Below are 13,679 nucleotides of genomic sequence, written 5' to 3' on the forward strand. Positions count from 1 at the left end.
GGTTGGACTCTACCTACATGATGGAGGAAGAAAGAGAACCGAGAGCCATTCTTACCATTGGAACTTTCTCCTCCTTCAGCTGCTCATTCTAGAGACTATGTTACTCTCTCAAACTCAAAGTCAGATGTCAGGGGAGAGTCCATTTCCAGCAAGACTGAAAGACCTGCCTCACTGTGTGAATTGTTTTAGGAACCTCTGATTGTGAGACACAGAAGAGATGGATTCCCCAGACCTTCCATAAATGTAGCCCATTCTGCTTTCCCCTTGTTTTCCTTCTCAGTTTCTGCTTTTCATATAAGTTCCTGCGTTAACAGTCCCTTTTTGATTCTCTGTGCTTTGTGCCCTGCTTCTCCCTTTGCCCTAAGCAATCTGTCACTTTTTAAAAACATCAATCCTCTTTATCCTTTAGGTTCCTCATTAAAACTCATTTCATTGGCAGAGGCATCCCTTAACCAGCGGAGTCCCCATCTTATCTACATCTCCCTGCTGAGGAGGATGCTGCTGTTGAGCTGGATGTCCACCCTTGAGAGTCTTGATGTTTGCATATCCATACCATGGATTAATGCACCCAAGTTCCTATGCATCAGTTTTCAGGACCAGCCTAATCAAGTGGCAATTTGAGTCTCCTGAATCAGGAGGCGGATTGGAAAGGTCGTGGCGTGACTGCCTCCTCTGCTCCCTTTACTGGGCTCACTTGCCCTTCAAAGTGAGAACCAGACCCGTTTGGTGCCTGGCCAGCAGCTGCAGGTGTCTGGCTTTCTCTGCGATTCAGCTGTGGAAGCTGCCACAGCTGCTGGTGGTGTCAAAAACTGCTGCTTTGCCATGATGGCAAAGTGCTGGTGGCACTCCCATTGCTCTCTGGGGACATTTCATCTCGTTGCTCCACAGCTTCACCATGATTGGGAGAGGTGGAGCAAGTGGCATCCTGGGATCCTGCCTTGGTCACCCTCTAGTGGCAAAATTTCTTGAGCCAGCCCTGGTCTATTGAATCTGTATTTCACAACAATTGCAGTGTTCTTTTCCCCAGGCTTGTTTAAAAGATATTTTCCAGGTTGCTTTTCTTAGGACAATGGCTGAGTTTGTGCCAGCTCTGTGCTACCTAATAATTATTCTCTCTGGGTGTGGGTCGCCATGTCCTCAGAACCTGGCAAGGTGAGTGTCAGGGACACTTCCAAACCATTCCACAAACCTGTATTCTAGGATTTTAAGGGTGGCTTGGAAGTCTGCCAGCCTTTGCTGCATTCAGAGAGAAGAGCAACTCACATCCAGAATGGGTCAACTTAAACAAGCCGCAGTGGCTTATTTAAAGCATGGCATGTGCTGGGCACCATTTGCCTAATTAGCCACCTAGGCCTGTTTTGTTGTGCTGTCAGAACCAAGGTGGCATGGCTTGCTGCGGTGCGAAACAGTACTCAAAAATTCCATGCCCTGTGGTTAGATTCTTTAAGACTTGTTTTCCCCTCCAACAATCCATGTTTGGATGATATAACAAGCTGTCCTGGGAGGATAATTAACAAATGGTGTCCAGTACACACTACAGTTTAAACAAGCTTGCATGGCTTGTTCGAAGCATGGGCCACAGAGCAGTGAAATTAGGAGCAGGACTGTAAGGAAATATGTTTGCAAGTGGAACAGACTGTTCTTATCCATAGTAGATTTCCTTTGTGAATTTTTACACAATCTTAAGTCTTGAAGAAATTTAAAATTCCTGTCCATCACCTACATCTTATCAAATCTTAATGAAGAAACAAGTCAGATTCAATTGTCAGGGTGTTTTTATAATTAATTTCTTCAGGCACAAAAATTTGCATATGTTGCTTAAACCGCAGAATGAGTTATGCTGGAAATTTCTTTTCAATTTTTAATCATTCATTTTCTATCTGTTTCTGTTTCATTAGCGCAGACCGATATGAATGTCATATCTTTTTTCCAAATTCTTGTACTCAAGCTCTCAATCTTCTGCTGAGTATCCTAATGCTCTAGTTAGATTTTCAAATTTCTATTTTAATAAGTCCTTTGTAGAAAAGAGATGATAAGTATCTCAATGTTCTTTATAAAAATAGGTATCATTGCAAAATAGAATTCTCTTTCAAAGGCAAGCGGACAAAACCTGAAACCATGTAAGTTAATGTAGGTAGGGCATCGAAAGCTATGACCTGTTGTCTGATCTTTTTAACTACAGATGCCAAGATTCTTCATGCAAAGTAGGTCTTCCACTGAGCTAGGGTTCCTCCCCATTGCTACTAATTGGAAGAGAACAACTGCAGCCAAGTTACCTGTTCACCCACATATGCTAATTGATGCAGTAAGAAGTGATGAACTTTTAAATCTGTGAATGTGCCATCACAGATTAACCTCCACCTGCTCAGCCATTTTTCTTTTTAAAATCTCCCCCTGTCCACTCAACGCACAGTATGTTTCTGTTTAGACAGTGCATATGCTGTGCTGAGAAACATGAAGGGTTGTGTAATCAAATGGGGGGAGATTTCTTGAACCAGCTCAAGAAATAACTGGAACTGAAGTACTGCAGTCTGTAGCACTTGAATAAGCAATTAGATTTCTCCCCCGCTTTCTCTTCAAAACAGGCATCTGTATTTGATCGAGTCTTTTTTCTCTTCTAATGCAATGATACCTTTCTGAACTTGGTCTGATTATGGAAGGGAAGTCTCGGACTTACATGTCCTCAAGGTAATTCTTCTAGCAACTAGAAGAGCTGCTGCAATCCACTTAATTGGTAACGGTGCGCTCTTTTGGCACACCAGAGAGAAGGGCGTTTTCATGCTGCTCTCTAATCCCTCAATATATTCTGAAGCTATATGATCAGTTTTGAGTGCTGGCTGACACATTTCAAGAAAATATTTTAATTTGCACGTAACTAATTAACATGCTTCAGGTGGCTGCAGAATAAGAATGCTGAATGTGTGCTCCACTGAGAAAGGAGTTGCTCTTGATTCAAATCTTTCGGCTTCCACAGACTTTTTCCCCACTGTCATGGCCACTGGCAAAGTAGGAATAATAATGGTCTTACCTGAACATGTTCTTTGCAAGGGATAGAAAGAAGCTGTGCATTTTCTTCTGATCTGGTGACTTTCCAAAGTGCTTTCTAATCTGTTTCGGATGATACCCAAAAGATATCCTGTAACAAGCTGTACAGCTCTACTCACTGGGATGGATCCAGTATTACTCTCAGTGAGAATAGGCCCCTTGAAATGAATGGGGCATGCTGAATATTATGCACTGCTTCATTTTGTATGTTTGCTTTTCAGGAGATTATCTGTATAACTTTGAAAAACTGTCATAGTATAGGCACCTCAATTTCAGATGAGACTACAAGACTACATATATTTTACTAGATTGGGCCAAAGGACATCTTGTCTGCTGTTTCTTCTACAACTAAATTAGCTACCAGGATGCATTAGGAGGTTCATAAGTGGGGGCATAATCTGAACCCATCCTTGTGGAGGCAGGTTATCTTCAGTAATTCATGATCAGTGATATTATCGTGACCAGACCATTGGCTTTGAGATTATGTTCAATATTATAGATCAGTGATGGTGAACCTTGTAGAGACTGAGTGCCCAAACTGCAACCCAAAACCCACTTGTTTATCGCAAAGTGCCAACACTGCAATAAAACCTGAAAACTGAGGTTTTAGTTAGAAAAAACAACTCACAGTCAGTCCAAGCACGCGCGCATGCGCACACACACACACACACACACACACATCTCCTTGGCAGTGCACTGACTGGCCATGAGAAAGCTCAGACGAGTTGCCGCTAATGAGTCGCGGCTTGTGACGTCATCGCCTGGCACCATTACTCCTTTCTGAGCATGCCCATGGCCCCTGTGTGCGCAGTTATCCAATGCTCAGCTGCTGGGGTGATGCTGGGGCGACTTGGCTCACGTGCCAACAGAGAGGGCTGTGTGTGCCCACTGTGACACACGTGCCATACATTCACCACCACTGTTATAGATCAAAGGAGCAGTTGTAACTTGTGCAATATCACCAGGTTGGATTTTCATGAGCAGCTGTGAGAGGTATGTTGCCTCCAATATCTTCTCAGAGAGTTGAATTATGAAAAAAAGATGAGCAAAGCTTATTTGTAACCCTCAGTCTGCTCCTATGTTCTAGCCAGGTTAGCTTTGTTCTAAATTTAACCATTATACACACGCGCACACACACACTGCTTTTGCTTCAAGAGAATGCTTATGCCTGATGGAGAAGTTTGAAAGCTTGCATGTGGTTTGTAAGTAGCCGGTTGGCCCTTCCAAAGAAATTTCTCTGTGCTGTATTTTTCATTACAGGAAATAGTTGTTCTTCTGTGCTAGTCCTTTCCTCCCTAGTAGCAATCATGACAAGCACAACCGTTGATAGGAGATATCGCTGTGCTTTATTTCTTCTAATGAAGAGCTGTTAGTTTTTTTGACGCATGATGAATGTCCTCAGCTGCTATTTGACATGGATGCTACATTGCTGTAGAATAGTGAGAGTCTTCTTTACTGCATGCACATAACACACACACACTAACTTGTGTCTCAGATGTTAAATTGAACTTGTGCTCCTTCTTTGAGCGCAACTGTTTACTACAGCAGTTCAGGAACTTGCTGCCTCAAATGACTCAATTGCTTGTTTCCTCGCTGTGCTTATAAAATTGCCTTTGTCAGCTTATCCTAAGATGTGGCTGATTTTGTCATTAATCAGAACCAATGATCTGTTGAAATGAAGGATTGTCCTGCTAGCCTGCTAAACAGAAGATATTCAGCTGCAAAGATGCCCTCAATCATCTCAAGGCAATCTGGAGTGACTAACAGCATTTCAGTGTCTGGGGCAGTTTATCTTCAATCATGGTATCAATGAATGGATCATAGGTCTGATTCTGATTGGGACACCCGAGAAGCAAAATTGCCTCTTGCACGTGATAGTTATTTTAAGTTGGATTCCAGAGACTGCTTGGCAGCACCCAGCATAACTGTACCAAGATTTCTTGTATTCATCTGCGGAGCAGGTGCTTAAAAAAACCCCTCACAGTTTTTATGTAGACGAGTTCCAGTCTTCATAAATTCATCAGATGGCAGTCCAGCTCTGAAATGGCTTTTGTTCCTCATCCCAGGTGGGTCTACTCACAGAATGAGCCACTGTAGAATTTGCTTTCCAGGATCAGAGCAAGCAGCATCTGAACAATCAGGCCTTTGGCCCATTTTGAAATGCATAATTGGAACATTAATCAAAGATGCTTACAATGGTGGTTTCTACAAATCAAGACAATTAATTCCTCCCAACTTTACAGGAAGACCACCTAGATGACATCCACCAGTAGGTGCCTCCACATTTTCAAACGTTATTAAAAGAGGGAAGGCAAGTATCAGCTATTTCATTCACTTCTTGGATACTCCAAATCAGAACCTTTCAGCCCAAGAAAGCTCTCAGGAGCACCTTCCAGGGGTGAGCAAAAGAACGTAGGACCAAAGTGCCAAAAATGCTCACAAATTTTTATCTTAAACCTCTTAGAACCTGGTGCAAAGCCTTAGGAGATGTATTTCAATCTGTTAGAATACGGAAAAATGATCAGAAGTTGGGAAACCACAAAATGATCAGTAGTTGTGGAAAAAAGTGTGGGGCCAGTAGAAAAGGCGGTGCCCTTTGGGTTACCAGAGAGTTGGATCTGGCTCTGGGCTTTCAGGTACGTGTCCCTTTTCTAAAGCATTAGATAAAACTTTATATAACCTCCAAGGTGAAAACTAGTACTTGAAAGCAGCAATTAGATTATTGATGCAGAGAGCTCTTGGCTAATCAAGGCATTGACTCCCTCTTTCTGTCAGTCAGTGTCTGGCTCACTATCTTTAACAAATGCAGAAGCAATTAAATACCCTTTAATCACAAGCTTGGTCTCTTACAATGTGTTGACATACATCTTTGATCAAACTCTGCACCTCGGCATTTTTTCGTTTAAAGCCTACAGTCATTTTAGAGCATACTCTCCACTCGATCAAAATGTTTTGCCAGAGGTAGTTTTACTGTTTCTTTCTAGATAACCATAGGAGCAAATTATAGCAAGACATGTCATTGTGAAATTGTGCACAGAGAGAGAAAAGTTTGCTGGGTCTGATACATTAGTTTCTAGGCGCACACACACACACACACTCACTTATATCAGTTCAAATAAACATGGTGGTCCTTGAAAATAATTTGCTTAAGTATTTCCAGGTATTAGTTATACCTTTAGGGTTAGAAATTCATTTCATTTTAAGTCTAACTGACAAGAAGAAGGAAGGTCAAAGAGGACATGGAGTGATTTATCGATGAAATACAAAACCTAGCAGTATTCTTCTTGACCTTTTTGTGGTAACCTTTTCCCCCCTATCAAGTGAAATATAGCCTTGGAAGGCATGTTCTGGGAAATGACAGCTGAATGGAACACTTGAAGCAGTTTTGCTCTCTCAATTCTTCTGAAAATAACAGGAACGATAAGAAGAATTCAGTTTTTACGGATGGAAAAAAAATAGAAAATTAGCTCAAAATAGTTCATACTTCATGTATGCTAATGGATACAACTAAAATGAGGAAGATGAAACTGAAATGATGATGATACCTACCTGGCAGAAAAAGAAGAAAGAACACTAAGATGAACTTGAACCAGTAAACATTTTTAAATATATAACGACACATTTCATTATTATAATCCTCTTGCTTGGCCAGTGAAATGCAAAATACTGTTATCTGAGACAATGGGGAAATGGTGCTAAAAATGCAGGATTATTATTTATAACTTCAGCTGCATGAATTAATTCCCCTTTTCTCATTCAACATTAATCCCATTTGCGCAGACAGTGTTTTGCCTTAGGCCGTTCAACAATGGCTGAGCCATTGTAGAAAAATATATGATGATACTAAATCAGACCATTGTTAGTTCCTCTTCACACAGTGGCTAACCAGCTGTCTGTAGGAAGTTCACAAACAGGAAATGGGGCCAAAAGCAGTGTTCATGCACTCCAATGAATGGCATTCAGAGGCATACTGCCTTCGATGCAGAAGGTAATAGCTAGTAGCCATGGATAGCCTTAACCTCCAGTTTGTATAACTTCCTTTTAAGGCCATCCAAGATTGTGGCGATCACTACATCTTGCAGTAAAGAATCCCACAGTTTAACAATGCACAGCATGAAGATGGAATTTTTCCTGTCCTGTAGCATTTAACATTCAGCTTCATGGGATGACCCGAGAATCTTGTATTATGGATGAAGAAGAAAAACTTGGCCTCTTTTTCTACACCATACATAATTTGTATACTTCATCATCTCTCTCTGTACTTCTCTTTTTCGTAAGCTAAACAGTCCCAGTTGTAGTAGTCTTCCTTTATAGGAGATTGCCCATTTGGTTCTACTTTTCCAACTAAGAGTATTTTTAGGTGCCAAAAATATGGCCCCAAAATACATCCAAATAGTACAGGTGTAGCAGGGGATTGGATGTCTCTGAGGCAGCCAACTAACCAGGATTGATAAAATTTTATAACTATGAATATGTGCAAACTTAGCAATTGCAGCAGCAACCGAAGAATACTATTTTTAAGTACTTTTGTTAGGATATTGCAAATATGACTAATTTATGTTAAGATATTTTCTATGTGGAAGCCCTTCAAAGATCTGATCAACAGCTCTCTCTCTCACACCCACACACACACGCGCGCGTGCACAATGTATACATATTATATAATGACTCAGGTGATTTTCATTAAATCATGAACTTGTCCATTAGCAGTTTTATTTTCACTGTCCTAAAGTATATCCATAATATGCTAAGAGTTATATACAGTAAGCTTCTGTACTTTTTAATGATCTGATTGTATTGCTATTATGTCGTCTATGTTGCCTTTTAAAGTAATTTAGAATAGGATAAAATTCCACAAACAGTAATAATTTCCATGAGCAGTGCAGATCTGACCATTCCATTTTGGAGGGCTCTTATTTCCAAGAAAGTTTAAGGTATTGCTCTGAAAACCACCTAAATCCCCCCTTGGTCCGCATTTCTGCGAAGGCAGAGCATGAATTCAACACAGCAGGCTGACGGCCTTGGGTCACACCTGAAGTACCGGGGCTTTCTATCTCATCTTAGGATTGTGAGGGTGAGAGTGGAGGGGGGTGGGATCTCCCAAAATAACTTCTAAAGCAGGGGTGGGCAGGCTTTTTGCCCATCGGGGCCACCTGTGGAGTTGGGCAGGGACTACATGCCAGGACTAGAAGTCATGGTGAGTTGCATTTAGGTTAGTCGATGGGGCCAGGGGCCAGGCCCCCCTCATCCACCCTTGCACTCAAACTTTCTCTCTCATGTGCACACACAACACACACACACACACACACACGTGTGCCCATGCATCCTTATGGAGAGGTCACAAACAGGGAGGATTAACTCCTTGTGCACTGATGTCTGCAGCTGAATTGCTTGCCAGACAGTCTTCCAAACAGCTTCTCAATGGGTGAACTGGAGCAAAGTTGGGAGAGGGAGAAAGAAAGGGCCCTCCCTAGTCACCTCTGTGCTGGTCACCAGTGCATGGATTGGGCAGCTGATGGGCCAGACTGAAGGTTCCTGGGGCCTAGGAATTCCCACATGCACTCTAAATGGACTGAGAGTAGCAGAAAAGTTTGTACATCCGCATGATTATTTCTGAACATGCATGCATAGTAATTAGCGCACATGAATGCTATGCAAATCTGTGCCCTCTATTTTTTTATGATGCATTTTATTTGTTTGTTTTTGAAATCACTAAGATTGCATCATAGGGAGCTGGGGTGGAGTAGTAATCAGGCTGTTGCACAGAACTTGGGAGATCCAGGTTCTAGTCCCCGTTCAGCTGTGAAGCTCACCAGGTGGCTTTGGGTGAGTCACTGAGGCAGCCAAACCAACTTAAAGGGTTGTTTGGAGGATAAAATGGAAATGAGGAGAAGGAAGATTATAGATTATTATGTTACATGAGATAACATAATAGGGGAAAAAGGCAGGACATAAATATAAGAAACACATAAAAAACAAATAAATAGAAAGCTTGTAGCTTATAAGAAATGGATTGTTGTTGCTATGAGGACAACATGGAGAGAAGGACCATATAAGATGCCTTAGGTTCCTTGTAAGAAAAAAAGAGCAGGATCTTAATGGAATGCCATAACAACATGTTTCCTTTGCCAGTTTGAGTCGTCTCCAGCAACATTCCCTTACTGTTCCCACATGATGAATTTACCCAGTCACCAACCTGGGGCCCTCCAGATGTGATGGGGGACATTGCCATCATCCCCAGACAGAAGGAGGGCTCCAGGCTAGGGAAGCCTCGATTATAGGAATGTGTATTAAAAATGCAAACACAATTTATTAGTCTGACTACATGTTTAATAATAAGCAGGAGAAATCACCAGACACCCAACAGATATTGCTGAGTGCTCAAGCGATAAAAAGCAATGTCTTTGTTTTAAATTTGTACAAGTTCTTCTGGCAATATTATTTAGTTTTAAGTCATGCAAAAAATGTAGCGTTTGGGCTATAGGAATGTGATGTGATCCTCATTATAAGAGGTAATGATAATAAAAGTGGAAGTGTGCGTTTGGTAAGAGCAATACAATTAGATTTCATACTTTGTGGAAGATGGATGCATTATTTATGCCTTGATCTCTCCCACTGTGCGAGGATGAGTGGGCTGTACTTGTACCCAATCATCTTTTCTAAAATGCCATAAAAGTGCTGCCAAATTGCCTCAGATTAGGAAGAAATTGTGTTGTTGCTTCTGTGAGGTGTGCGTTTTCCCCCCCTCTTGACATTTTGCTCCTAGCAAACACTTTCCCTCTCTTTTGCTTTTCCTTCTTTTTGCACCTTTCTAAGGATCAGACTGTGGGATGGAGAGGTGATAAGGGCTACTGGCCTGACCAGAAGACAAATGGAGTGTTTGAACTCTCTCTCAATCTCTCTCTCAGGCTTTCTATATTAGGAAAATAGTTGTAGCTGGACTACAACTGCAGCCAATGCATCTCAAGGGCACCAGGTTGGGGAAGACTGCTGCCGTCATCGGTTGTCTGAAGGTCTGTTGCCTTTCCGGTTTTTGATTTTGCTCATGGGCCTGGCTGTCTCCAAATTAAACTGAAATCTGTGCCCACTCTTGTTATTTTAATTGTATTTTATTTAGAAAAAAAGAGATTAAGCCTGATGATGCTGGAGACAGAATCCGCACAGGATCATCAATGTGACCTCATATGGCTATCACTTATTGGAATGGGGACCGGCCAGGAGATTTTCCCACCAATGCACTTTGACTATGCTATGTGTGAAACTATCCAGTGTATTATGATCTTCCAGTTGCCACATTATCACTAGCTCCACCCCAGACTTTCAAGCACTGAGGAGGTCTGAATGTGGAAACCTTGGAGAATTGTAAGTGCAACCTGCCATTGTGTCAGTAATTTGTAGCAGTTCCCTTTAATAGTTACCATCTTTACTTAACCAAGAGAAGATCAAAGGGGTAAGCATGCCCAATGAATGCCTCTGCTTCCAGGTGAGGCCTTGATCCTGCCGCCACCCTACCTCTTCCATAGAATTTTAAGCAGGGCCCAGATAGAGATGTCTTCCCAACCCATCCTTCTTTTTGCTTACTGTATATCACTGCAGGATGGGAGGAAGTCCTCCTGGAGCTGGAGCAGTAATGCTTGAAGGGTTTTTTCACCCCCCCCTTTTTTTTTGAAGAAAACGAGTTATTGCAGCACCTCTCTTATCTGGGAAAGGCTTTAAAACATAATGGAAATCAATTGGAACAATGTTAACAGCTCCTCTAAGCCAGTTCCAAGTTAAGAGTGGTTTGTTATAATGTTCCACAGCTGCTGTTAAAGGAACTGCTCTGGTTCTAGATATAAAATTCCCTCATTTCTCCCTTTGTTATAAAGTCTGGGAACTTCTAAGTATATATTCTCTTGAATGTCTGTATATAAGGATGAACTTTCCTTAATGCCATCTGCTAAAGGGAGTTGCTTTTCCAACAATGATATCAGACAGACGACACCATTACATTGCATTAGTGCCCTACTTTAGAAAGCCTTTAATAGCCCGAGGAAGAGGAAAGTGTCACTAAATTGAATGGGGCTTCCTCAGAAATAAATGTATTCTTACTCAGAAGTAAGTTTTCCTGAACTGAATGTGAACTATTCCCTAGTATCTGTGTTTAGAATCCAGCCTTATAGAACAGTCTTATGCAGATTTAATAAGAAGTCACCCTGTCTAAATTGAACAAGATTTAATTCCTTAAGTATGCTTAAGATTGCAAGCCGATAGCCAGATTCTCTATGTGTTTGCTCAAAATTAAGCCAGTGGAGCTTACTCTCAGTGCATAGCATTGTCTCCAGATCTGATGCATACTTACTGGGGAGTAAGTCCCACTGAAAACAGTATGTTTACTTTTGAATAAACATCAAAGGTTTGAGCAAAAGATAACTTGATGCCCCAGGTGGAGCAATAGAGAGTGCTTGAGTGAAGGTGTCTACCACCCAAAGCATGCCAAGTTATTTTGATATATGAAGCAGAACATCTCATAAACACCTCTCTCCATCACTGGCAATAAAAATAAAAACCAGTAATAACAAAGTAAATAACTGGCAATTTGTTCCTCTGAGATATCCTGAAGTAGTTGCCTCAAGACCAACCATGGATTGAGCAACATAGCTGTGATTCTCTGTGTGATTCCTAGCAAGTCAGCCTCACAATACAGTAATACTTATGCTAAGGGTTATATTGATTGGGTTCAAATAGCATGAACCATGGTTGCTGTTGACTGAATTCATTCATGGCTAACAATCCATGGTTGCCAACCACAAACAACTGATGAAGACACCCTATAGTTTGTTGGATTGTGCACCCTGGGTTGTTCACCAAGCTTTGTAACCTCAGCTGAGTAACAATGTGAAAGTTGCCTTCCTGCAACATCTTTGGGATCAAAAGAGTTGTCTTTTATTTTGCTGCTCAGACTCTACCTCTGCCTTATGGTTTGGTTCTTGGGCAAGTTATGCTCTTTTTATTGCTACCTGTTTGACTTCTGCGAAATGAGTACTTTGCAAATGGCCATGCCCACTAAAGTAGCATTTTTATGAATGGAAGATCCTCCATTTGGCAGCCATTTTGTGAAAGTACTTATGACCCTCTCTCAAAGTTCCATTGACCCAAAAGATTTGGGGACTCCCAGTATAGTACAATAAAAACTTGGAAAATAGAATATTTCTCCCTGAATTGGGGAATGGCGAATAGTGAAAGGAGAAGCCAATGTACTTTGCCTGCTTCCATCAGAACTTAGAGACATAAAGCACTTTCCTAACCCCTAAATGTACTTCACAGACGCAATTACAATTGCAGCTGAACTGAGAGCCGCACCAGTTCATAGCTCATGCTTTTAACCAATGTACTGTAGCAGTTCATTGTTCCCCCTTCAGAGAACATATTGCTCAGCAGTATCCAATCTTGCATCTCAAACAGAGAGAAATGCATTGTGCAGATACTTAACCAAAGCAATTATTTATTTTTCTCTGTCACAAGGAATGTTGCAGTAATAGCAAGGGGGAAAACAAATATATAGGAAAGGCAAAATATAATTCTGAACAAGCCATTTCTCTTTCATATATTAAACTTTCTTCCATACTAAAACCTCTCTATGTTTCATAATTATTCTTCAAGAAACATTTGTTCAGAAGTCAGTTATGCTCATTTTGTTAAAATGCAGGTTCATTCAGTCAGAAGTTAATGCCACTCAGTTCAATGAGACCTATTCCACAAGTATGCATTGGATCACAGCCTTCAATAACACCTTCTGCTTGCCCGGAAGGAAACTTTGGACTGGTTCACATTTGCTGGAAATGCATGGCTCTGAAGCACATGGCTCCCCTGGGAACTGTACAGGCGCCTGCTTGCTGCCATTTCTGTCCTCAGAGTGGAGCATCTCTAGCCCCTGCTAGAGCAGAAGTTGCAGGGGCCCTGTGTGGCGTCTGCAACAACAAGGAGGCTCCGCTTTCTGACCCTGTCTGTGTATATGTGAACAGCTGCCTGGGCATAGGCATGTGGTGCATGCTTATTTTTTGCCCCCTGCTTTGTGTACCTCCCTCTCCTCACTTCCCCCATGATGTGATATAAAAATGAGGGTTGGAATAGTTATCATACCAAGATCACAACACATCTGACTTCCTCAAAGTAAGTGATGAACTAATTACCCCTTAAAAGGACAGTAACACATGCAGAAACACTAGAATGCCCCTTCTAGGGTTATTTGATAGGATTCTACTTGAAGAAACAGCCCAGCAGATGAAGAGTGACCTTGTGCCTGCAGCAGGCAGGAAAATGCTAAGTAGATCTTGGGGAGCACATTTCACCAAGACTGAATGCAAATTGACCTCGGGGGAGGCACTGAGCTCTGATGCAAGCTGAGTCAGGCACAGTTTGGCTTGTGTGGAGACATTCTTTTCTCCTGAATGCTATAGCTAACTAGCGCAGCTATTATAGCTGACATTTTGTATAACTCTGCAGTTGAGCATTTATGTTGCCTTGCATATAATAGCATCAATGTTTAGGTTATCGTGGCCAGAGTTCCTCCAGGAGGAAAGCCCGCTGTGTCACTGAGAGAAGGACCACCACTTGGTGGCAGGGCACACACATGGGAAGCCGGTGGTCCCAGG

This window comes from Varanus komodoensis, unplaced genomic scaffold (assembly GCF_004798865.1).
Source record: "Varanus komodoensis strain SLA01 unplaced genomic scaffold, ASM479886v1 scaffold5, whole genome shotgun sequence".
Lineage (NCBI taxonomy): Eukaryota > Metazoa > Chordata > Lepidosauria > Squamata > Varanidae > Varanus > Varanus komodoensis.